Source organism: Triturus cristatus, chromosome 5_2 (genome assembly GCF_964204655.1).
Source record: "Triturus cristatus chromosome 5_2, aTriCri1.1, whole genome shotgun sequence".
In the NCBI taxonomy this organism is placed as follows: Eukaryota; Metazoa; Chordata; class Amphibia; order Caudata; family Salamandridae; genus Triturus; species Triturus cristatus.
In genome coordinates, this window is record NC_140588.1 from 189,809,156 (window position 1) to 189,836,989 (window position 27,834).

At 42.7% G+C, this 27,834-nt stretch overlaps 1 protein-coding gene across 6 annotated transcripts in view; it reads right to left on the reverse strand.

Moving 5' to 3' along the window:
- ZNF407 (zinc finger protein 407) overlaps positions 1–27,834 on the reverse strand; it is a 1,626,307-nt gene that overhangs the window by 1,544,483 nt on the left and 53,990 nt on the right. For 5 of the 6 annotated variants that reach the window (XM_085606953.1, XM_085606956.1, XM_085606954.1 and 2 more), the window contains one exon: positions 6,619–6,715. The exons of the other annotated variant lie outside the window; for it this stretch is intronic. The gene's annotated coding sequence lies outside the window, so the exon portion shown is untranslated. The remainder of the gene's footprint in view (positions 1–6,618; positions 6,716–27,834) is intronic. 6 annotated transcript variants of the gene reach the window in all.

The window sequence follows — 27,834 nt, forward strand, 5'->3', positions numbered from 1 at the left end:
TCCTCCAATAGGCGTTTCACTGTAGGTGGCTGGTGTGGTGGGCCGAAAATGAACGGCAGAGACTCCATTGGACAATTTGTAGGACTCATTTGTCACATGTGATGTTTCCACCCCAGGTGAGGAAGTGACTGATCATGCCTCTAACTAGATGGCTGTGGTCTGCTAAGGGCACACTAAAGAGGCTTTTTGGTTGCTGTTAAAGAGGCAGAAGATTGGCAGGAACGCTATCCCCGACGACCATGTAGTAGTTTATCGGATCCACAGCCCTGACCTCACAAGGGCTGGAAAGCCTGTTGTGTGGGCTGCGGGTGCTGGCGCTTTTGATACACCAGGCCCTTGGCATATCCCATAAAAGAAAAACACATGTTGTGGGAATTGCCACAACAGAGCTTAGAGGCCCTGAATATATTAACAGGCACAGCATTCTTTAAAACATTCCAGGGCTCCCTCTTTTCAACAACCAGGTGTTATCGGTCAAAAGGCATGTGCATTTAGGACGCCTGATGTCCCCATAGAAGCCTGTGGACCTCATCCACCACTCTCAGCACCACTGCATTTCCCATAGCCCTGCCTAGACAATCTGTGGTTTTCAGGTCTGAGCAGATGACGAATGTGGCCACATCCCGACCATCTTGAATGGTTCAGGCTAGTGAAGGTCGAATGTCTTCTGGGACTGCGGATAAGATCTCACCCATCATGTTCCAAACTGCATTGGTTTAATGCCCCTGTATACAGCTCACATTAACTGACCTCAGGACAAGGGAAAGAGTGGCCAAGGAGAATCCCTGTCTCAGGGAGCGGTTGGAAAAGAGATAGGATTTACTTTACTGGTGGGCGCATGTACCACCAAGCTCTCTGGTGTTAAATGTCGGGTCAAAAAATCTGGGTCGCATGGAGCAGTTCTATGGGAAGGGATACTTGAATTCTCCGTATCGAGATACTCACAAGGTTAAAATTATCCATCAGAATGAGCTCATAGTGCTAAGTGGTTAGAAAAGATCACAACCACTTGCGGTTCAAGGATAATGCAGAGGAGGGTGGCTAATAATCTAACAGGAAGAGCAAAGCCAGAAAGTCTGACTTGGCTCTAGGAGCACGAGCCAAGCCATGAAAATGTTTGCCATGTAAATCTTGTAACAAAAATCATGTGGAAAAGTCTCTTCAAAATTCAGAAAGTGTATTTCTTTAGTATGCAAAAGAGGTTCACCTTAGTACAACAGATCATATCACTGCATTGACAATCTTTTTTAAAAAGTGATAGCTTTTAAAGATGAACTTAGAAACACTCATGCCTCCTCCCTCCCTCAAGATAATGCCATTGGTGAACTAAGGTGCAAGTTACTGGTCATGCACACTATATGTAGCCTACACTTTTTACATGCATGGAGCAATGTTATTGTCTGTTAAATCAAACAACCTGCACAGTGCGCATTCCGAACTCTCAGATATCAAGTTGCTCTCATATGCAATAATGAAGAAATGTGTACAATTAAATATTTGTCTAGGATCATGAAATTTGATCAAGAGAAGCATGGATTGATCTCAGGTTTTCTTGTTTCACATTGTTCAGTAACTAGATGGTTATCTCTATCTCCTCTTTTACATCATTTGTGCAAGAGATTAGAGAATAGATGGCAGGCAGAGGCCCTGTGAAAGCTTGGTCAGCATTGCAGTTGAGGGTCAAAGAGGACCTAGAGGTGAGCCAGTGCCACACATCTGGCTCACATAGTTGCCAACATTTGAAAAAGAATTTCCAGGGACACTTTGCAGCACAGCTGTCAATTACTTTTTTGAAAATCTACCACACCCACTGCCCCACAGCTCACCCACTCCACCCACCCCACATAATTTGTATAATTTAATTCCGCCTACTTAAAATACACTGTCACGGAATATCAATTACACTATAAAATAAGCAATGTGCTGTTAAAGTTCATACATACATACAATCAAGACCGATAACAACACCTTCTTAATTGTACAAAACTGTCAATCTCAAACAGCACAGTGACAGACATTACCTACTCTCTCTTAGGGCAAGCAGATGGCGCCCAGTGCAAAAATCTTTTTGGGCGCTCCATGACCTCGTTCTCCACGGCTTCTCTCACAAGTTACCGCCTTCTACGCAGCTACCGCTAGGCCCAGCCATCCGGAGGGCCTCTGCGGCTACAGACGGCCCGAGGTTTCCCCCATCCTCTGCTGGGAGTTTCAGGCCATGGGGGCAGGCCAGGCTGCTGCGAGCAGCGCTGCTAGCCGACCACCATGATTGCGGCTGGTGCCACCCGCGGCAAACCAGTAGCCAGCCGCGGCCCGCTCACAACTTATCTCCCCCAGTAGGACGTGACGTCCCCCAGCAGCACCACAGGCTGTCAGACTTACCACCTGACTGGGCACAGCTGTCTCATTGGGCACTACTCAGGCAGCAGGCTGTCTGACACAGCTGTGTGGCGCCGGAATCTCACCATGAGACAGATACATTGTTGAAGCGCTGTGAGTTGACCGACAGAAGGCCATGGCATAGCTCAGCTGCGAGCGCCCCAAGCCTGCGAGAGCAGCATGTGCAGGCCACGGGTGACGTGCTGCCATATGCCACAAACAGGCTCCAGCGTTTCAGACAAGATGACGCAGATGCATGGCTGGGATTTTCCCGGGATAGTGAATTAGCTGGGACAGTCTCCAACTTGCCGGGACTTTCTCAGCAAAAATGGGACAGTTGACAGCTATGGGCTCAAGCCTTCAGTGACGTGCCCTACTCTAACAAAGCAGGTTAATATAGTTTGGTTCAAGAGTCATAAAGACACATGCACCCCATATTTGTTCCATAACTCACTCATCTTTCTTAACCTTTCTCTTGACTGTCCTGTGTCTGTCAAGGTGTTGCAGAGACTAGGATCCAATCACAATCACGATGGAGCACCTCTACAAATGGTTAAAGTAGAAAATCCAAAAATGTATGCACTGAGAAATCCTTTCTGATTAAAAATTATAGTGAATCAACCGGTCCCAATGGGTTCCCTGGTGAATTCTTTAAACTATACATGACAGCCTTGGGACCCTAGTATCTTGAGACCCTCAACGAAGCCCTTGAGAATGGGTGCTTACCGCCCGATTGGCGCCACGCAGAGATTGTGGTCTTTCCCAAACTTGGGCGCCCACCTGAATCATGCGCTTCGTACCGGCCAATATCTCTCCTTAACACTGAAGCAACGATTTTCGACAACATACTGGCAAACAGATTGCTCCCTCATTTTCAAGCCCTGATTTACCCTGGCCAGGCAGGCTTTATGCCCCACCGCGCGACCCGACATAACATACGCAAGGCACATAACGCCATTACGTCTGTAGATAGATTGGACAGATCTGCAGCCCTTCTACTCGTTGATATGGACAAGGCATTTGATTCAGTCAGCTGGACCCATTTGTTTATCTTACTTAGACACCTGAACTTGGGCCCCTGATTTATTGCTATGATCAGACTATTGTACACCGCCCTAACCGCCTCCCTCCACATTTTCCCATACAATGGGGTACCAGACAAGGATGCCCCCTCGCCCCCCTTCTCTTCGCCCTTGTCATTGAGCCTCTTGCCGCCTGATGCTCTATACTAGGGGTTTGAATAGGCCCCCGAAATTTCTAATTGTATTGCTCTCTATGCAGAAGACCCGTTATTCTTTTTAAATGACCCTCATAGATCTGGCCCCAGAATATTACAGATCATGCGCATCTTCGGTGAAACCTACGGCCTATATGTGAACCCCTCTATATCGCTGCTTTGGCTGCTGTGGGGGTCATTGGGGAATGGTCGCTGGGCCAAGGGACTTACTTTGGCTTCTCAGGGGTTCACATATTTGGGAGTGTATATATCAGACATTCAAAGCCTGTCCTGGAAACAAAACTTAGAGGAAACCACAGAAAAGATTAAAACTGAGATTAAAAATTGGTTCTCTCTCCCCTTATCCCTATATGGACACTCGGCAATATTTAAGATGGTCTCCCTACCAAAATTACTGTACCACTTACAATCCCACCCATATACTGTTCCTAGGGCATGGTTTCGCCAAATGAATGCACTCTTGGGACATTTCCTCTGTGCAGGCGATCTTGCAAGAGTAGCCCTGCGCACATGTACACAGTCAGCTTACTGTGGGGGCATTGCCACTGCTGACATACAGGCGTATCACGTCGCAGCACATTTGCAAGTCCTAAACGACTGGGGTATGGCTCTCGGGGCGATGATGCATATCGTCTGGAGCAGTGGATGATGGGAGACGCAACTGCCCTTTCGCTCCTATACAACAATACTGATCCCAAAGATCTTCCCCCGCGATGCGCATGGTAATCCTAACATGGCGACAAAGCCTGCGTAGACTCGACTGGTGGGAACGTTTCACATAAGAGACCCCTCATTGACGGAATCGCTTATTCCGCAGGTTGCTAATTTGCAGGACTTCGGTGGCTAGGACCGCATTGCCCTCTCAACGTTGGGGGATGTGATGAAAGGCACGGTCCTTAAAGCATTCAGAGACCCCCAAAAAGAATTTCATATGCCCAGTTCTATCAGTACCTGCAACTGCGACACGCTCTCCATCCATACACTAAAAACTTGACTACCCTCCCCGAATTTAGTCCTCTCGAAGGCAAACTCCTCATGGGGATCTCGAGGAACATAAGATCTCCAAGATATATCAAACCACAAATAGCCCAACTACCTTAGATGCTCTTCGAGCTGCCTGGGACACCGATATGGGAACCCTAGATGAAGATGAATGGGCTGACGCCCTACGCTCACCACACAAAGCCGCGATATCCTCCGGACTTCGCCTCATTCAATTTAAATAGTTCCATAGAGAGTATTACACCGGACACAAACTGTGGACTGCGGGGCCCGATTGCCTCCCCAATATGCCTCAGATGTCAGTCAGACGATGGCACATTTTTACACACAACCTGGTCCTGCATGGCCCTAGACCGGTTTCGGAGGGGGGTTCTCGCTTGTCTGGCAGAAGTACTGGCCTGGGATATACCGAAGTCTACGAAACTAACACTTTTGCATAGTACAGAAGGAATAGGGGGCAACCGATACAAAAGGCATCTACTGTTTCTAGGTCTTACAGTCGCAAGACAAGATATAGCAAGGCTGTGGAAAGGATGAACCCTCGACTCCTCCCTCCGCCCACCCCCAAGGGTTTCACAATTGAAGACAGGATTAGACTTCATTATGGAGTTGGAGCTTCCAGTTTTTATCGCTCGTGGTTGTCCACAGAAACATACTAAGATATGGGCTAGGTGGGCCACTTATAGGAACAATCCCTTGCAAACACATGAAGGTGCCGTGAGTCTATTAGATGCTGAGATCAAAACATTCAAGTAGTAATGGGTGCTATGTAAGTTTAGCTATAGATAGAACGGCGTTATATGCAATCCTCCTCCTGCTCAATTGGAATAGGACAATGTTAGTATTGGACAATGATAATGTTTTCTTTGTTCTTGGCCCCGGGAAGGGGTGTGTTTTAAAGTTAAATTAACAATTTATGTACCTTTACAATTCTTCGCTATGCTGTATTGCTTCTGGTCACATCCACCTTTTGTAAGCTCTTTAAATAAGATCAATAACATTTGCTATTAAAAAAAAAGTTATAGTGAAAACAAATAAAAGGTATGATAGTGATAACAAAGCATGAAGAGACGACAGACTAGTTAACAGCCCCCCCACCATTATATGCATGTATGAAAAACATAAGGATTATGAGCCACATCAAGGAAGATATTTCGGAGTGACAAAGCCTTCTGATTTGCAAAATCACAGCCTTTGTGACGACGTAACAATGTGTCACAAGGCATAAAGTGTACTTTGAGAGTCAGAACTACATTTCCAAAATATTTCTGACTCCCAAGGTGCACTTTGTAACCCATACTGAGTTGCGAAGAAAGGGGGTTTGAAACAGGTTACCAACTTCTGCTTTGTGAGTCCATGTGCAGTGATTTGAGACAGAACTTGGAGCTGCAAACCACTGATTTATTACCAGAACGCGAAAGGGAGTGATAAAACACTCCTAAAGTGGTGATCTTCAAGAAAGACATCTTCAACCATGTCCATGTTGGCTCGGTGGGCGAGGACATGGTGATCAGCAGTGATCAAGGGAATTACTGGAACCCCGCATGTCATTCATTAAATGACGGCTTTTTCTTTTGAAGGCAGCCAGGTTCCTTTAAAGTCAACAATCAGTTAATGTACATCCAGGAACTAAGCTCTGCTGTTCACAGCAGGCCTCAGTCCCTACAAACAATTTGAAGTATTCAGAGGGAGTTGTACAAGCCAAGAGTATTTTTGACTCCCTGCAAATAGGCATTTTGTAATGCCACTGATTAATACATCAGTCGCTTTCCAAAACTTAGTTGGGACACACAATCATTTGGGGACTAGACTAGCCTGGTTTGCATATCCACCTTCATATGTTGGGATCTATATTCTGAAATCAAACTTTAAGCAGTAAGACAACAGAACAAACCATGTTAATTGAACAGACAAACAAAATGCAGGCAACCTAAGTAGGTACTTAAGAGACGACTGCAGCAGGCTAGTATAATTCAGCAGTGACAAGTAAAAAATATATCTACCTGGTCCTGGGAGCAGTCCAGAATAACAGTCAGGTTGATATACGTGCTTTGTACAGTGCGGTCTTCATCTTTACAGTAACCATAACCACCATCTGCCCTGGTTTACGGAAAAGAGTAAAATAATTTAAAAAAAAGGAGAAATGTTCTAAAAAAAATAAGATGCAGCAAAATGTAAATAAATTGTCTTCTCCAACTTGTATTCAAACCAAGCTTTCAGTTGCTAGCTGTACATGCGCTGGTATATTACATCTCAAAATGTGGGAAAGTACAACATAATTTGGCAACTGTTCATTGACACAGTAGGGATAAGTAACAAATTTGCTCCTTATCAGGATTAGAAGTTAAAGCCCATCGAACCTGATCATATTTCCAATATATTAAACATGTTTAAGTTTTCTTACAAGTTTAAACCTCTGTCAACCATCAACAAAATGTCAATTTAAACATCAGTCATTCGTCCCACCGAAGACTTTGAACAGATTTGTGCTGGGGAGAGAACCACTGCCATTGCCTTAAGATTGATAGATGTGTTTGAGCTTCCTCTGATTGAGGATCAGGTCAGTTTGTTTGTATGGCGTACATTATTTAGTTTTGTGAGCGAGTACTCGGAGATTTCAGTTAACAGGGTGGTGGCCATGCTGTTGCGTGATAGCGCAATTACATGTACTGGAAAGTGTAATGTAAGAGGAAAAGCTTGATTATGCATAGACTGCCAAACGGCAACTACAGTCTGCTCATTTTTGTTTTTTAAAACCTGACTCATGAAGCACAGTACAGACCCAACGTAGAAGCCTTTATTATACTTGGTGCAAGATAAGAGCAAGAGCAACAAAAGTTTCCAAATTCATGTCATTAGGGGTCCTTTACGTGAGTTTGAAGTGTGCTTCACCTCATGAGGGCCTAACTAAGCCTTTGCTGGGTTTATTTTAAGGTATACAGAGAACATACATGTTTATATGATGTTCAGACAAAACCTAAGACAGCATGAGAGCCATTTTACAACAATATTGGAGCTGTCCATTCAAGACTTATGGGTCTCATGTAGTACCAGGAGGTCACGTTGTCATAGGACAAGAAGCATCAAGGATTGCCATTATCAGTGATCCTTAGATGGTATCCCATATTGATTTTAGCAAAGTCAGATGTCAGCCCTAGCCTCAATCTCACCAAATATCCACCCACTTTAAACCACTTTGTCTCTCTCACGCTTCTTCAACTCTCACCGTGCATTCAGTCTTCCATGTTCTTCAACTGTAACTCCATTCATAATTTCAATATTCTTAAAATCAAATGCCAAAACAAATCTGGGGATGACATTTTATTACAAAATTAAACACAAACATAAGTGTATATATATATATGAATATATATATATATATATATATATATATATATATATATATATATATATATATATATATATGAATATATATATATTTATATATTATCTACTGGCGGTCGCCAGTAGATAGTTATAGTTAGGACCATGTTTCCATAGGAAATCTGAAAATTCTATTTTGAATAACTTTGGCGCCGGTTGACGAATCTTCGCGACATTTTCAAAACTAATGGGGCGCTCCGCTCAGCTCCTACCCTGACAGTCTCGGGGGGATTCGTCAAGCGGGAGCCGAGAAAAAAGGGGGGGCCCAAAACACGTTTTCCCCATGCATTTTCCCATAGGACCTTTAGTCAAAGGTACAGCCCGAACGGCTGAACAGAATTACTTGAAATTTGGCAGAGAGGTAGTCCTCAGGTCAGGGATGTGCCTTTTGCATATATGGAGTCAATCTGTTCAGTAGTCCTGAGAAAATTGCATTTAAAAGCACATACATATCTATACCCGCACACCGTGCGCGCACCGTGCGCGCACCCTAACGTGCGCGAGCGTAATTCTGATTGGTTGTTACATGTCAGTCAATGTTCGAATCGGTCAAAATCAGGAAGTGTCGGCCGCCATTTAGTTTGTTTTCAGTGCGAGAGTGGAAAAGGAAGGTGGCGAACGTGAAAAGGGGGCAGGGTAGAGAGTTCCTGACCCCCTAGCCTTGGTCAGGGGGTCCCTGAAGGACCCCGAAGGCAGAAAAAAACATTAAAAAAAACAAAAATTAAATCGCGGGGGTGCGCGCAACGTGCGCGCACGGTGAAATACCATTAAAAAAAATTATAATACATACATAACTTAACATTTAAAAAACCATACAAATTCACTGAAAAAACCATAGGTATCACACATGTTATAGTTAGGAATTAGCATTTAAAAAACCTTGCAAATTCACTTAAAAAACCATAGGTTTCACACATGTTAAAGTTAGGTGGATATTTCACTCGTAAAAAAACAATGAAATTCCCCCGTTATAGTTAGTGGAGATAACTATAACTTGCGCGACCGCCACTCTATCACAAGGATGATGTCATCAGTGACGTCATGAGTGATGCCACTGACCATGTCATGAGTGATGTAATATGTGACGTCATGAGCAGAGGAATGCGGGTTCGCGAGTTATAGTTATCTCAACTAACTATAACGGGGGAATTTCATTGGTTTTTTACGAGTGAAATATCCACCTAACTATAACATGTGTGAAACCTATGGTTATTTAAGTGAATATATATATATATATATATATATATATATATATATATATATTATCTACTGGCGGTCGCCAGTAGATAGTTATAGTTAGGACCCTGTTTCCATAGGAAATCCGCAACATTCTATTTCGAATAACTTTGGCGCCGGTCGACGAATCCTCGCGAAATTTTCAAAACTAATGGGGCGCTACGCTCCGCTCCTACCCTGAAAGTCTCGGGGGGATTCGTCAAGTGGGGGCTGAGAAAAAAGGGGGGTCCCAAAACGCGTTTTCCCCATGCATTTTTCCATAGGACCTTTAGACACAGCTACAGCCCGAACGGCTGAACAGAGTTACTTGAAATTTGGCAGAGAGGTAGTCTACAGGTCACGGAAGTGCCTTTTGTAGGTCTGGTGTAAATCTGTTCAGTAGGTCCTGAGAAAATAGCATTTAAATCAATATATATATCTGTGGCAGCTTACCGTGCGCTTACCGTGCGCTTACGGTAAGCTTACCGTACGCGTACGGTGCCGTGCGCGAGCGCGATTCTGATTGGCTGTTAGATCTTAGTAAACATTCGAATCAGTCGAAACCAGGAAGTGTCGGCCGCCATTTTCTCTCTCGCACTCTGAGGGGGGGAGGAAAAACAAAGTTGGATAACATGAAAAGGGGCAGGCTAGACAGCTCCTAACCACCTAGCCATGGTTAGGGTGTCCCAAACGAACCCCCAAGGCCAAAAAATCAATTTTTTTTGTTGAAAAAACGCCGATTACGCTTACCGTTCGCGCACGGTAAAAAATAATAAATAAAAAAAAAAACATCCACTCTTTCCCCACCCCGTGTGAAAAAGGTGCCCGAATAGCACCTTCTGTGCATGGCATACCAACTTCATGAACATTTAATTGATAACCATCCACACTTTCCCCACCCCGTGTGCCAAAGGATGCCCGAAGAGCACCATTTGGGCATGGCATATGAATATCATGAACATTTAATAGATAACCTTTCACAACGAAGCGCATAATATGTCCTCCGTGTGCGGACGGTGCGCAAAGCGCATCGTGCGTACATGGCCCATGCAGCCTAACGTGGGCACGTGGTGCGCGTAGCGCACCGCGTGCCCACCGTGCGTGTACGGCACTAACTGCGTAAAGTGGGCGCGCGGTGCGCGAAGCGCACCGCGTGCTCACTGTGCGCCCACAGTGCGCGAAGCGCACCGTGCGCGCACGGAACGAACTGCGTGAAGTGGGCGCGCACGCCACGAACGGCGTAAAGTAACTTAGCATTTAAAAAAACGTACAAATTCACTGAAAAAACCATAGGTTTCACACACGTTATAGTTAGGAATTAGCATTTAAAAAACCTTGCAAATTCACTGAAAAAACCATAGGTTTCACACATGTTATAGTTAGCTGGATATTTCACTCGTAAAAAACCATTGAAATTCCCCCGTTATAGTTAGTGCAGGCAACTATAACTCACGCGACCGCAATCCTCTGCTGATGCTAATACTGTATTTAGACACTTATTTGCCCATGTCTTCTTCCATTAAATTTTAGCTATACATATATTACAAATATTTTTTTTTCATAAAGACACATATGTCATCAGCAGAGGATTGCGGTCGCGTGAGTTATAGTTGCCTGCACTAACTATAACGGGGGAATTTCAATGGTTTTTTACGAGTGAAATATCCAGCTAACTATAACATGTGTGAAACCTATGGTTTTTTCAGTGAATATATATATATATATACACACACACACACACACACACACACACACACACACACACACATTAGAAGAAAGTCCAAACTTGCCTCCAGCTTAATTACTCCGAGAATTGAAGCATGTTTCCAGCAAAAGGCCCAAAGAGTAATCCTGGAAAGCTCAACTTGGAAGTTTCTGCTTGTCAAATTTGTATACAAATATACATTTGCAAATGTACACTTTCATTTTAAAGGAAAAACATTGTCCATGAAGGAGAGCCAGTCCTCCTCCGACCTCATTAAAATATGGAGTGAATCTCTCTTCATTCCCGACGTGTTAACTTACTCTTGCCTTTGACGGAAGGATATTTTTGTGCCTTTCAAGAGTTGGACGCTATGGAAATACAAAAAAAATGTACAACCTAGGGAGTTTTCACCTGCTTTTGTCTGTGGACTTGGCCAGGAACATGAACAATTCCTACTTACTTGCTAATTATGGACTCGAAACAAATGTTGCCTTAGAAAAATTCCCGTGATCCAGATTCTAAGAATCAGGGTTTCGAAATTATTCCTGCATATGGACTTTTTGTTTACAACTATGTTGAACTTTGAGTGTGCAAAATACTGCGCAAACTGGGCTCTCCATTCACATTTTTTAGGTCTGGCATTAGCAAAGACCTTTTATTTTTTACAACATATTCTGTTATAGTGGCATTCACATGTTTCTTCTGCCCACTACAACACAAAGCATGGGACAGTGGGTCAGCCCACTTCAGCCACTGGCAAACTTCACTGTGAATGACTGTATGATGCCATTTCACAAAAAGCACATCGACACACAAAATAGTTGAAGGGCAGGGACTAATATATATATTTGTGCTTTAAGCTTATTTTTTTAAGTTGACGACGTCCTGGCAGCTTCCCTAACAATAAGGTTTATTTAAAAAAAAAAAAAAAAAAAAGACAAAATAAGCATTGAGAAAACCAGAAGGCTGGGGTCAACACAAGGCCTCTTGCCTTTGCCAAAGCTCGCCTTATTTACCTGACATTCAGTTTGAGGCACCTAATGAATGGTGGTAACTGGTCTCATTTATGTGACAGGAATGGTCACCCTTTTCTATTTTACTTTTTTTTAGGTTTAGTTTTAAAAGCGTTGAGTAGTATCCATATGCTGCTTCACAGTACTACATGAGATAAGCATGAAACAATGGAAGGCGCTGTAATGCCATGCTTGTGACAGATTGAGTGATACAAGTTAACAAAAATGCTAACTTTCAAATGTAGTCATTTTATGGGCCATAACCACAAATACAAGATTTTCGAACAGTTTTTGTAAGTAATCCATTCCTACCTTTTCAGGTGAGGGGATTCCTCCAATGACAAGCACTGGCTGACAAAACACAAACTACACTTGTTTGAACTTAATTACAGAAAATACATAATGATAGTAAAATGAATGCTATTATTTAGTACTTAAGATTTCCAAAATGTTAATTCCTCCACACCATTCTATCTTTGTGCAAAAGCTTAAGAAAACCTTACATGTAATTCCCAAACTAGAAGAGACTACATACATATATGCTTCCAAAAAACAAAAAACAAAAACAATATGCCGTGCTGCTCTCCCTGGCAGAGACAAAACTGAAGCTCAATGAAAATAAATAAATTGGGAGTCAGTAACCTTTTAAACTAGATGTAAGCATGCCAGCAAGTAAGTAGGGAGTTCAAATGGTAACTACACCACTGGCTATGAGATTATTTTTTATTTTTATAGATTTTATTAGTTTTTCAAAGTTACAACAACAGCATTGGCTAGGTTGATCATATCACAGTTTATTTACAAGCATATTTTCTTTCCGTTTCGACCCCAACCCACTTCTATTCATCCAGCCCCCTCAGACTTGACATATACTGTACAGGTTTAATACATACTATAATATTAATAATATTTTCCCACATTAGAGCTAGACGAATGCTTGCAAAGCATACTGTGTGTTACGCATATCAAGGACCCTCGCACCCCCCTCCCAATCGACAACCGCGGTACTGTCTTCCCCCGTTTCCTGGTGTCCCGCTGATCTATGGGGTCAACTCATCTGGCGACGGTAGCAGCTCCGAAAGCATTGCTGCCCAAGCCCGCAGTTTGCCCTCTAATTTCTTATCCCTACACGACTTGCTCATGTCGCTGCTTTCTGCATTCGTCCATTCATCCATATCTCTCAGCCTGGCTATGAGATTTAAATAAATGTCAGCCGCAAATTTGTTTTTAAGGGCATTTGCAACCAAAACACTGACATTCTGGAGGCTTCTGTATGTTTGGAAAAGCCAATTTGATGCATTTCGCAGAAGAGGTTTTGCTTCTTAACAATTCCTTTTCTACTTAGTAATGGCAATGCATTTTTTTTAAATACTTTAAATAGTAAAAAACCCTCAATCAGTTCTTTTTTCAACTCTTCACCTAAGCTACAGAATTCTCACCTGGAAAGACTAGGAGACTGGAAACTACCAAGATGGTATTTAAATAAATACTGCATATCTTCCTTGGTAAATAATTCTTGATGGACTATTTCTAATAAACAAGCAGAGGCCCCTTCTTTTGGTACAAGTACCACACGTACTTGCGGACAATTAGGATTATATAATATTTTAAAAACTCCGTACTGGGATTTCTAGTTGCAATCCCATGACCCAGGGTGTTACCAGTTTGTTTAATAAGAGACAAAAGTATACACTAGGAAGTTTATTACAGATGAAAGAGTTCATTTTTTATTAAGGTGTAAGTGAACACTATGTATTGGTCATTGGAAGTGTAGATGCCCCTAATATCCAGCAAGATTCATTTTTGGGATTTGAAAAAGCATTTTATAGCACTGAATGGAGAAAATATAGTACATGGTAACTTAATATAGTTCTTTGTCAGGAGACATAGAATATACAGAACCATGATCTCATGGATGGCATGAATTTAGAAAACTGAAGACTTAATCATGATAATACTACGCCTTCTGTTCGTCGTCATAAGGCACTTGAGAACAGACCACTTGTTAGTACCCCAATCATTGCTCCTAGGGGAAAAGTGGTCTATGAGAAGAAGTTGTTGCAGTCAGTCTTGGTGTAGGTGAGGAGGATGATAAGGAAAGGTATATCAACGTGACTCATACTACGCTACTGTACTTGAAAATTTAATAAAGGTCAAGATTCTGGTTTATTCCCAACCAAATGTGAAATTCATGGGATTGTTTTAGTGTTTGGGTTACTGTTTGATGATGCTATATGTTATATTTCATCAACATTTTATATGTTATCTTTTACTAACATTTTGTTGATTATGGCCACTCAGCTGATGACATTCGCTGGCTAGTAATTGAGAAACTAACTATGAACCCGTGTGGCAGCAACATTACATCTACACTAAGGCTTTGTGAATGCAAATAGACAGATCTGGTTAAATTACTGGAACCTGGAGTTAAGGAATATCATTAATGGAGTCGTCACTGCTAAACTCCCCTCCATCTCTCTTGCCTAGATACTGATTATTATGTGATATATGTTTTTACAGCCTCTAGGTTTGTTTCACAGTTCAAAAGTTTTGTATTTTACATTATTTCACAATCAGTGTGAAATTGTTTGTTATCTGAAACTCTGATTCATGAACTATGTCTATATTCATTTCTAAGGTTACATATCACAAATTGCTGTTTCCTTTTGTAAGTAGTAACATGCTTTATGTTTAAGGAAATAGGGTCTCTACCTGTTTTATTAGCATAAAAATGCATGTGTTGCCTATTATAGTCTGATTTTTTGCCATCAATATAGGCCCTACTTGGATCTTTAACTAAGTTCCCTCTTTTCAATAATGACTTCATTTGGCACACTGTGAATGTGCACGGCCATCTTTGTTCTTCCAGCCTGCATTGTTAAACTGTTATCTTCCACCAGCGTGTCACTGAGAGGGACAGTCGCCGTATAAATGCAGATATGCTCTGTTTCTGGTGGATGTTTTGGCCAACATCAGATTTGTTATATTGCTGTTAAGCAAAAATATTCTATTTACATCAGTGGTTGTCCTGCAAGCTTGCTTGTTTTTTGGTTGAATAAACTTAACTTGGCTTCCTAGATTATTTGTGTCTTCTTGTACAAGTAAGTTCTCCTTATGCCTACGGTGGATGCCTGTTCACCGCTGAACTCCATGGATTTGTTCTTATCTGCCAGATAGGTTTAGGCTATTTTCTTAACAACATGATGTAACATTCTATAATCTACTCTTGTTGTCTGGCCAAGATTTTCCATAGCCGAAACATTTTAATGCTTTCAATGAATATGTCACTATTTTCACTCATATCACCATGGGCACTCCTCAACCCCTTCTTCATAGTAGCTCCTATATTAATCTCAGTCATGCGACTGTTTTTTATATCAATACCGATATAACTATGCCACACAAATAGCCTAGGCTTCATTATATTAGCAGTGTACTGCATTTTTCTATGTTTCTATGTTTGGGCTTTTGTTGCCAAGCAATATCCATTGAACCTTTTAAATCCTAATCTCAACATTGTTGTGTGTCTGATTCTCATTTACTGAACCTCTTTATTAAAAAAAAAAATCTTTTTTAAATTTACAGCCGAAACCCCTGGATACTTTTCATCTTTTATCTAAGACAAAGTTATTACTATTTCCAATATTTCAGCCCAGAGAAAAGAAAGCTGAAATTGAATGACTTAAAAGAATTGGGGCTTGTGCTTCACTAGTCAAACAGAGAAGGACTTATTGTTATTAAAAAAATTAATTAAACTTCAATAAAATATACACATATAACTAGTCTCACCTTCATCATCCACCTCGCACAAAAGACTATTGTTACGTTGCACTAACTGACCATGATCCTCAAAGTGAAAGCATCAATTAAAGCCCTTTCTTTTCAAAATAGGAATCACAACAAGTATAGATTAATTGATATTGCCCGTATCAACAGCAACAATATTTTTCTGGGTGGTGTACAGCAATATATTTATCGGTGGCCAGGGAAATACCTCCTCTACAAGCATGCACCATATTCACCAAAGTCAACTACAAGGCTCTCATCCTTGTAGATGCAATACAACATCCTACTTCATGACCAAGGTGTCCGGTGGAACAAAGACAACATACAGCCGAAGCATTTCCAGTCTGCAACCAGGAAAAAGCCAAGGCACCAAGTCTTCTCCACTTACATGCCTAGAAACTGAATCATAATCCGGGCTCAAATCAACCAGCGAAGCTCATTTGTCATATTCCAGAAAGAAATGAAAACATGTCTCTTTAAGCAACCGCCATCATCAATTCACAGCCCCTCCCTGCTGCTCTCTGATGCACACCCCTCCCCCCTTCAACACAGGCACCTGCGCCTACCAACAAAAGCTGAACAAGCATCCCCAACCTTCCGTAACATGTTCCATCTAGCCCAACGCTAACAGCACTTATACTGGACAACTGTGTAAAAGTGTAGCTCACTGGTTAGAGGAGGCATACCCTGAAGCAGAGATCAGGCCCGGGACCTGGGTTCGATTCCCGACGCGGCAGGGTCCAGAACCCAATTGTCCACAGACTTGATAATTCTCGCTTCGGTGCCCACTCTAAGCATGAGTTCACACTATGCAGCTCTGGGCAACAAGCCTGCTTAATCTCCACAACGGCCCCCCGCGGCGGGATGCCTGGCTTTCACCTTGGGGATACCCAGTACGGGTTATCTTACAGGGAAAAACCAGGACGGGTTCCCAATGCAAGCGCCAAGATGCCCGTAGGGTGATAGTTGCGCTCTATAAGTACCTCAATCAATCAATCAATCAATCAATCAATCAACTTTCACCTATACAATAGTGCAATGCTTTGGAGCTAGGTTCAAGCTTTATAAATCTAATACAAATATTTATCACCAAGCATGGTGAAAAATAAGAGAAACTGATTGTGAATGGACTAAAGATTCAAAAAAGATTTCTTTGCATGATTATCATAATCACAAAACTGCTGCCTAAAATTCTTAAGTTATTACTGTTTTTTGTGAGTTTTACAAATAATTGATTAAAAAAGCAAAACTTGATATCGGACTGTATGTTTCCTGAAAGAATAAAAGATTGCTAGTGCAGAGACTGCATTTGCAATTGATTGTATGTGTCAGAATAGGCCCACAGATTCCCCTTTGAATCTTCTCAATCATTTTAAATGTTGTTTGTTTCTGGTTGGAAACTTTGTTTCCTTACTTTATTGACAGAGGTTTTGTAGCTAATTTTATGAGATTGATATTCATCAAAGTGATTCCGAAACTGAATAATAACAAACCGCAGCAAATTTTGCAATAGAAGGCCTAAATCCCTGTTAAAGGTTGATATTAAGATTTCTTCAAAGATGTTTTTTGCCAAAGATTTTTAAGACAAAAATCATACCTTAATTAGAGTTCATTACTCCGTATTGGAGTAATGGAGTTTTGTTAAAAGATTTAAAACTTTTGAGGGAACTAGTCAGGCATGTTCCTTTTCACCTTATTTCTTTGTAAAGAGCATTGAACCACTACTGGAGTCTTTAAACTAAGATTCCGGAGTTCAGGGTGTCATAGTACAGAGAAAGATCTGAAATCAATTTACCTTAGTGTCCTCTCTTGAAACTTCAAATTATATTTCATAAATATTTTACAAATCTTTGAAAATATTTCTGAACATAAAATTAAGTGTGATCTTTCTAGTTTCAAAAGGATTTTATAGAAAATATTCTCAACTGGTTTTCAAAATAGGCGTCCTGCGGTATTATAAAAGATGTATGAGTGCAGTATGTAAAGCTTTTGCTTTGGACTTTGAGCTTTAAAAGGATAAAATAAGCTTAAGGACCCACACGGATGCCTCATTCAATTAAATCATCGAAGGAGATACTGATGGGAATCATATGCAACTTTTATCGAATAGCCAAGCTACTGAAAGTGACAATAAAATGCTCTAATAGGGAAGTCCGTTATTTTTGAGACCCGGTATTGGTGTGAATAATTCGATGTTCAATATGTTGAGATTCAAGCATAAGATGAGCAGTAGTAATATGGAGATAAACCAACAAACTTTGTTATGCGTAAAATCATTATGCTACTCTTTTTCAAGAGCGGGTTATAAGTAGGGCTCCCGGTTTTTCGTTTAAACAGATTTTTACATATAAATACAGATGGAAAACTATTTTTCCTTTGTCTGTATTTATCAAAAGAAATGACAAAATACTGCAGAAACTGATTCAAAGACTAGTGCAGTATAGCCAGGCTCCAACCTAGGGTTGCCATGCCCCTCTTCCTGATTTAGATGGATGCGCAGGGAATTACTTTCTTTGTGGGTCTTGCATTGACCTCTTCATGCTCCCATACCCATGCTGACATGCCCGTTGGTTTCTTTCACCCAATCAGGGTCAGATCCATGCATCACTGCATGGGCTTGTCAGCCCTCGAGCCAGTTCAAAGCCAAACTAAGTGATAGGGAGGGTGTACGTCTATGTTTTATTATTTGAATAGCATGGAGCGGGGGAGGGGGAATGGTATTTCGTAGTGTTAACTTCACTTTAAGTGGATAGGTGAGTGACCCTTCGCTCCTGAATCACACTTCTCTGCCCCGTCTTGTAACTCGGGCTCTGGGCTATACATCTTGTGCGGGTGCTGTGGTATCATTACTGGCTGGGTCAAGTTAGAACCTATATCTGAATGGGGCTAGTGTAGATACCCTCCATGTGTTGCACGCTATATTCCTCTGTTTATTGATGTTTAAACATCTGACTTTTCAGAAGCATGAGCGCGTATTCGCTCTAAAAAAACAGGGTATCAGTGTGTGCTCTTCCAAGATTGAAGTTTTTAGCTGCAGGGGGAGGGAGGTGAAGCACAGCGTGTAGAGGAGGGAAGTCCACAAAATAAAAAATAGCTGGAGAGGATGGGGCGGGGGTACGAGGTCGGCATGCTCTCCTGGCGTGCGGAGGGTGGTGAACAATGACTGTTCTCAAGAATTCCAGACATCCGAGGTCTATTTTGTCTTTATTGCTTTGAAACACTGAACGTTGTAACTATTATATCGAGAGGGAGTACTCTGCCTTTCAGTGTATTGCACAGTTGCGGTCAAGAAACGATAAACCTCTGAGCTCTGCCATTGACTAGGAGGGCTTCTCGCAAGACATCCTTCTCAGTATTTTACAGAAGATAGTTTTAAAACTAAAATACAAGAGTTGCTGGAAGAACTGGTAACAGTGGATCACAACTTGTCTCCATCATCGATTCTGCTTTGTATACCAATAATTATACACGTTCTGAAAAGTGCTACACGGCTAGCAGCGGGTTGCAAAGGGAAACAGCTTATCTGGTACTCGCCAGCACTCTTACGCTAGGAGCTTGAACATATAGCTGTAAAACAATAGCAACATTTTCAGATGAATGGAATGAGTTTACTTAATTTGTTGTATATTTAAATCTATCTAGATCTATAAAGAACAGAGTGCAAGTGTGCACTGGCTATTTAAATAAATGTGAAAAAATACTAGCCATGTCTTTTTACTTGCTGCAATTTTTTGGGGGATAAATACAGATGGAAATGTTAAAAAAATATTACACACACACACGCTTAATCTGTCAATGTGAAGCCTTTTTTTTTTTTTAAGAATCAAAAAGGATGCAGGATCTGATTATTCATATTAGACATATAGCATGTAGGAGGGAGCACAGCTCTGCATAACCATCCAAAGTGGATTTTAACATGCAATGAATCCAGCAAAGAATTTCTTTCTCCATATTGGTTGTCTTTAAAATGTTCAAATTCTCTCCATCTGATACATATTGGGAGTTTTCCTTGTGGGAAGGAAATCGTTTTCATGGGTCTTCTTCAATGGATCTGTGAGACAGTAACTACTTTCAGGATCAAAGTATTTGATTCAGGTGCTGCAATACAACACCACAGAACTACAAGAAAGGCTATTTTCACAAAGCGTTGCCAACTTTCAGGAAGAATGTATGAACAAGTTACTTACCTTCGGAACTCTCTTTCAGGTGGGCACTATCCGCAGATTTCTCATCTTGTTCTTACTCCTAGGTGCCAGACTGGATCAAGAGATTTTTCTCAGTAATTCCCACGCACGTAAATAGCTTTGTGTGTGTGTCTCAGTCTCACCACAGAAGTAATGCTGGGCCACCATATAACCACGAGCTCCGCACGGCAACATCGGAGTTTCTTTATGATATATGTCCGTGCTGTGGGACTCGTAGCCCTTAGAAATCAGACTGTGCCAGTGTCCAGATCTCCAAGTTGGAATCTTTTTTAGTATGAACCAGAAAAGTCTATTCCACAGAACGGGCGAGAGAATGAGTTGGTGAGGGATCTGTGGTTAGAGATAGACTATCCACCAGAAAGAGCATTACTGAAAGTAAGTAACTTGTTCTTCTGATGGATACTTCTCCCTTGATGAACCGTCCGGAAGACCAGAGTTGTCTGATCTCCACCTCTCCCAGACAGCCTTACAGGGGTAGGGAGAGGGGTTCATAACCAGCCCAACTGTAGTCACCCAACCACCAATGCATATCTTTCGCATTCTCCTGTGACACCTGGATGGTATCTGAGAGGTTGCTGTGGTCATGAGCCCATTGTGACTTCAGATCACACAGCAGAGCCCGCATGTGACACATGGCGTGGTCCACATGCAGGATGTAGGAGACAAAGAAACCTTAGAGTTGCTCTCATTCAGAACCAGGACAAAAGTTGAAATATCCAGAACTCGTTGAGGAGAAGGGAAGGCTAGATACAGCACAGTGTCCAGGATGGCTCCTGTGAAGGAGTCAGGTAGGACTTCGATATGTTGATTGTATACCCCAGAGATGTCAACAGGTCGTGTATCGTCGAGAGGTGGTTCACAACTTTGAGGTGAGCCCGCCTTTACAAACCAGTAGTTGAGGTATAGTAAAACTGGTATTCCAAACCTCCTCAGATGAGCAGCAATCGCCACCAATTTGTGAACCATTGAGGCCAAAAGGGAGCACGGAGAACTAGAAGTACTAGTGTCCTATCTTAAACAGCAGGTACCATCTGTGGGATTGCAGAATGTGGAAATAGGCATTCAGAAAATCTAATGCCACTATCCAGTTGCCTGGTTGCATTGCAGACAGAACTTGGACAAAAGTGAGCATCTTAAACTTATTCTTCTTGAGGAAGAGGTTCAGGGGTGGAAATCAAGAACAGGACAAAGTCCTCCTCCCTTTTTTGCCCCAGAAAGTAGAGGTAGTAGCAGCCAGTTCTGATCTCGGTCACCTGCACCCTCACGATATCTTTCTTCTCCAAGAGAGAGTTACTTCTAGTTAGAGAATCAACAAGTGGGGATAAAAATGTATTCAGCCTCTACCAGGGTGAAAGTGCGCAGCAGCGAGTAAGCTAAAGTGTTTTTCAGTGCAGGCAGCAGTAGAGAGGGGAGTGGGGGAGTGGGCAGTTTTTGCTGCCTCTGGAGGTATGGACACTGGCGGCCAGATTCCCGAACTCTGCCTCAAAAGGACTGGGAAGTCTGTTGTTGCAGTGACAAATTTTGTCATGGCTTCTGATGCAACCCTATTCTGAAGCCTCAAAAGGGTCAATATTGTTGTGAAAACTGCCATACAGGCTGTGTAAGGCCAAAGGGTATACTGTTACTTTGCTTACGTAGAAGCACACAAGTGCAGAGTCTGTCTTATCCCCAAAGACACAGGTGCCATGAACTGGCATGTCAATGAGTGACTTCAGGACATTGCTAGCGAAGTCGGTTGATCGTATTTATGATGCAGAAGCACCACACTGGTGCCAACTAACCTACCCAGACAGTCAATAGTGTCCAGACCCGATCTAATGATGTACTTTGCCACAACTTGACCATTCTGAATTAGTTGTTGGATGTTAGCTCAAAGGTCTTCTGGAACTGCAGGCAAGATCTTGTTCACCATGTACCACAATGCATGCGAGTAACACCACAGGAGGCAGAACCGAGTTGATAGATTGCAGGGCAAGGCCAGCAGGAGAACACTCTTTTTTCAAATGCCGCCATATGTTTTGACTCGGTCTGGCTGAGTGTTTGGGAATGCATTCAGGGCGAGTCGGTTGGTAGAAGCCTTAACCACAAAGCTCTCTGGTGTTAGATGTTGCAAAAGGAAAGATGGGTACCCCACAGTTTGTCTGTGCCATTGAGCTGTTTGTCTATTGACAGAGGGGGCAAGATTCTGGTTTAGCCCAGAAGCCCAAGAGAGTGTCTGTAAGGGCTTCATTGAATGGAAGCAGTGGTTCTAAAGAGGTCTGCACTGGCTGCAGTACCTCCATAAACACATTTATTTTAACCTTCAGAGAGAGGCTTGATATTAAGAACGTTTGCTGTTCTTCTAATCACCATGGCGAAAGAAGCGTATTCCTCTGTAGAAGGGCCAAGTGTGGTATTAAGATGCATGTTTGGAGATGTGGTAAGATCACTGGCCTCCTGGAGGTTAAGAAATAGATTCTCATGCTTATGTAGCTGCAAGTCACAATTGCTATTGTTGTCATCCTGTGGCTCTGGGTTTGAAAATCTATATGGCAATTAAAGTGTGTCAGAATCAGAATACTGTAGGATAGGTCGAAGTGGGCGCAACTTCCATCGAGGTCTTGGCGGGTTTGCTTCAGAGTCGAAAAGGACTAATGATTGACCCTTCAAATTCTTTGATGCACAGGCGGAGAGGCACCAGAGTAAGAGTCGCAGCAGACGATGGACCTGCAGTCGGGACAGACCCCTGAGCAAGGTCGAGAGGTACCGTGTGTATCGGCTAGCAGTACCCAGACTGGAGTCTTCCTCAGATCCACGTGGCCCTAAGGTGCAGCAACGGGATCCAAAAGGGTACTGAAAATTTGCAGCATTGCCAATTTGAAGACCTGAATTAGCCACAGCATTACCGATGAACCCGGGAACTTCGTCTGGATCAGCACTAATGTAGGAGTTGGTTCCGCCACGGTAGGTGATCGACATCTTGAGGTACACTGACGTACACACATCTATTGACATGAGTGGTAATGAGAAGGGAAGCCTTGATCTGACTTCTTGTGTGTTTTTGACTTGCTTAAAGACTTGGAGTGAAATGAAGATCTTTCTAGGGAGCAGCCTTGAGACTGAGAGCATGTCCTCGAGCTTAATCTGGACCGGGCCTTCCAAGCTTTACTGCAGTGCTCGTCGGCGCAGAATTTTGTGTAGTGGTCTGATGGCCAATGGGTTAATCCAAGAGTACCTGTCACACGAGTTGTGCGAGGAGCCAAGAAACCAGAGACCAACCTTGTGCAGGTTCGTCACTGGCATGTGTTTCTGGAAACCCTCACAGGGTCTGAAACCGTCAAGAGACAGAAATCGAGAGAGAGAGCTCCTGATCCACGCCAAAAAGCGCATAAAGAAAGAAACTGACGTTGACCTGCAGAGGCAGTCACTTCCGGGATGAGACGAAGCTGACACAGATCTACCTGATCCCAGAGAATTGTTGAAAAAAAATCTTGGGATCCAGTCAGGTGCATGCGGGTGTTAACAAAGTGAGGAATCTTCAGTTAGAGTTACTCATCAGAAGAATAATTAGACAAAAATTCCTACTTAAAGCAAATGAAGAAAACGTAAAAGTGTAGAATATTAAAGCCAAACCTGAGGAGGAGGAGGAGGAGGAGGAGGAAGTGTATAATCCAATGTTTCAGTCAGGTAATGGAAACGTTTTTTAAAATGTATTTACAGAGCAGAGGTAGGCAAGATGTAGAGTTCCTTGACCATTGGCCATTTCGAACCCACCTACTAAAACCTACTCAACTCATCTGAAACAAACACTGTGGGGTACACTAAGGTTTGAAATGAATGATTCAAAGTCAAAATCAATAAGGTAATATAAAATTGCTTGACTACAACAGTGTATGTCTAGGTCTGTACACTACACCTTGAAACAGTATTTTTCCTGCCTTTATAAAGCATGACTTTAGTAAGGACCTGATCAGAACATAGACAGTAAACGCTCTCGTCTATTGTTGAGACTCATTTTGGAATGCCTTTACCAATGGCCCATATCATATTAGTGCCACATCCAATTGATCTTTATAAGATGTGTGAGAGATGAGAGTTCCAGGAAGTGCACAATAGCAATGTGCCATCACCCATTTACAGGAGAAGGCAAATTACTATATGCTACACTGTAGTGGTTAACTGAAGATAGTATCAGAATCGTGTTTGGGGGAGTGGGGAGGGCGCAGAGACTCACAGAGAATGCCCCTCTCAGGTTTCTTTTTAAGAGCCTTGATGCCCCCTTAAGATGTGATCCCATCTATATTGCTTTCACTTTCTTTGCTAAACAGATCTGAACTGGAATATTTATTGAAAGATTAGAGTAGCACCATGAGAAAGAAATAAATGCAAGATCTGAGGGGGCATTTCATGTATGAATTGTAGAGATAATGAAGTGGTGCATATTTTGAATTTCAGTGGCTTGCAACCAGCAATGGTGTATTTGAGAAATCATTTTGCTACAAGGAATAATAGAGTTCAAATCTGAGTGACATTTCTGACATATGTATAAAGCATATGGTGAAGACTGATAGAATAAGATTAATTAAAATGTATAACAACTAGTAAGATCATCCAATAGAATAATCAAATTAAACAACGCGCATAGCTTCTTGCCTTAACAGAACTGTTCTCCAAATATTAAATGTCAACTCTAACTTATTAAGTAAATATGAGAGAGGGGAGACCAGCAACCACAGGGACCGACCTCAGAGGAAACTCGGGACTATAAGCACAATTGGCATAACAAAATTAAACCAAAATTCAATAATTATTTTCTAAGACCTAACAACCAATGGCCAAATACTGTGAGCCAGCTGGTCTATACACCAACATATCCTGCGGGGGTGTCTGGAATCAGTCTTGACACCAAGCCCTAGGTTTATGTTGTCCGAACAATGCACAGGTCCTACGGATTGGTTGGAACTACACAAAACTTGTTTTTTTTTGTAAACTGTTTTATTTGGTTTTCATCATTTGTAAGTGAAGCCTGTTCCTCAAGGAGCTCCAGCATCTTGCTGCTCAAGCCGAAGAAATTTAAAAAAATGAAAACCTACAATCATATATTCGCAGGTAATACCCCGAGATTCTAGAACTCCCTTCCTGCAGAAACTGGACTGATTCCTTCAACACTTGCCTTCAAAAGCTAAGTGAAAGCTTTACTGATGAGCACAACGCCGAGCTAGAGGCTTTCCTCTTTTTGTCTCCTATCCTGTAATTTGCTACTTAGCAATTGTATGGCCCCAATGCCGGCCTCTATTATGTCATTTTGTACTTGATGTTATTTCTATATATCATTGCTTTTCTCCCAAAATTATCTACCTATGTTTTCCGCAACTCGTATGTAAAGCGCTCGGATACCCACTAGGGTCATGTTCGCGCTATACAAAACTTTTTAAATAAAAAAAATATATATTACATCATCATTGATAAAGATATACATAAGAGCATGTACATGCAGTTGGCTTCAATTTCGCAATATCCGCTGAAGTATGGTAAGTTTGGTGTTCTGATCGATACCCTGCCCATACCCTGTGACCTAGCGAGGGGTGTGATTTCAATATTATTATATCATAACTGCGTCGTGTCACCATCTTGAGCATGGATAGATGTGAGGGGCACAATCATGGCGATGTACCCGTAAATAAACTGGAGGGATTAAACTGAACTGGGAGTACACTGTGTGAGGGGAGGTACAGGAGAATGGGCATGGATGAACAGTGCTGACAGTCCACTTTTGTGATTGAGCACCGGAAATTTAGGTTTTGAGAAGGTTTGGGGGAGGGAAGTCATTTGTGTTTGCTACTTATGCGCAGCTTAAGTGTTGGGTTCGCATGGGGGGTCTCCTTATCCGCACTTGGAGGGGGGTGCTTTCGAAGTGACTTGCTGGGGGTGCCGCGATGACAAGGGGGATCTTGTGTGCTCTAGAGTAGGTTTAAAAGGTATGTAAGAGTGTCGCCCATTGCATGGAGAGACAGTATTTACGTATGCCTCAGGCTTCCTCGTATAGCAGGGCATCTTCTTCCAATGCTCCCCATTTAGAGACTGCTACTACCTAAGATACTGATGAGGCCCCGCTAGAGTTCGCCAGTGCATGGCAATTCCACACTTATCTAATGGGAGGGCCAAAGACGCAAACCGTGTCTGAAGTTTGTGGTGTTTGCGGCGTTTGAATATGTCCAATGCGCAGGCATCCCATGTGGTAAGGTTTACTTCGAGTAGTGAGGTATGTATTGCATTCCAATAGGAATGTAGCGCTGGGCAATCCCAGAACATGTGGAAGAAAGTCACACTGGCAAGATGAAAAATTGCATGTTTTTAAATCGGGGATTGTGGGATTTTTTTGGGGGGTACTCTAATGCTTGTTCCCACTCTTTGTCATGCAGTGGCCTCTAGAGTTCCGCCTCCCATTTATGCCAGTAGGTCTCGAATGGCCCAGTATATCCTCATCACTATTTGCCATCCAGGGCCCATTTGGAGGATAGCCTGGAGGACCAGATGTGTTGCTGGTTCCCTGTCTAGTATATGCCTAGCTCGGCTGCAATCTGCCACTAACTGACCATGTAGGAGGAACTGACCTCTAGGGAGGCCAGTATCGGCTACTAGTTCACCAAAGGGGAGCAGGGGGCCATCAGTGAATATGGATCCTATCTCCATAAGTGAGTGGTTTGTCCAGACTTGAAGTGTTCGCACAGTATAATGCTCGCGGTCTCGGGGGTGACCTAGTAGCAGTGGGGAATAAACTGCCTCTGTGTCCTTAATAGAATTGAAACTTTCCTTTACAATAGCTAGGAAACTTTATATTCTGGCTTGCAGAGCCAGTTTCTATCCCAATCAGTGCCAACTACTGACATGCCCATTAGTATCTAGAATGTATGCAGCACTTGACATTTTATAGGGATGCAATTAGTGCCAAATGCACCTTTCTTCAGGCACACTCCAGACCAATGGTGACCAGTAACCCATAATGATCACACTCACTCTACTTCCAGTAGCGAAGGGGGGAGAACATGGCGGCGGCCTGAAGCCAGCAACTTGATCGCCGGAGGCACCCGCTCTCACAAATGAGCGTTGGAAGCATGGACAAATTTAAAAATCCTGCCTACGGGAAATATAAATACCTTCTCGCTGCCTTCCCTGGATATGTGCCGCAGCGGGATCTCTACTGTGGCGGTTCACGACCCTGGTGTCTCTCTCGCCAGCACCCGCTGGGAGGAAGCCGCCCTGGAGCTGAGGAGGGGCCACAAAGCGGCGGCGTGCGGTCTCCTCCGGGGCAGCTCAGGCAGCGGAAGCACATGCTCTGTATGTTTGGTGGTGGAAGAGGGAGCAGCATACGGAGCAGCGGTGAAGACCTGTGGAAATAGAGAAGAGCAGGAACCCCTGAGCTCTTCCCAGCTAATCACAGAGAATATCAGTGACTTAGCCCTCACAAGTGAAGGTAAAGGGAGCAGGGGGAGTTCCCAGAGGCCCCCAAAAACGGTGGCTAGGGAGAAAAGGCAGACCCCAGGGAGAGAGATAACAGCTAGTAGGGGCAAGAAAAAGGGCTTTTTCCCTCCATCCCCAACCCAAAAAGCAACACAGAGTTGGAAGAGGGAAATCCTTGTGCTTTTTTGTACTACGAACTCAAAAGTAGGAGCATTAAAGCTGGTAATAAGGTAGGTAGGGTAGGGGGAAATTGGGTGACAACAAGCTAAAAATCACCCCCTCTTTGAGATCTTATTTTAAGGTTCAGCCTATAGTGATTGATATCACAAGGCAGAGAGAAAAATGCAGGGAAAAGCAGGGAAACCAGCCCCATATAGACCGCAAAATGGAGCAAATGGCAGCTATGGAGGACTCTGCCTTACTTAATCTCATGAATGGCCTGGGGCAGATGCCTCTTGGGGAACAGGGTGA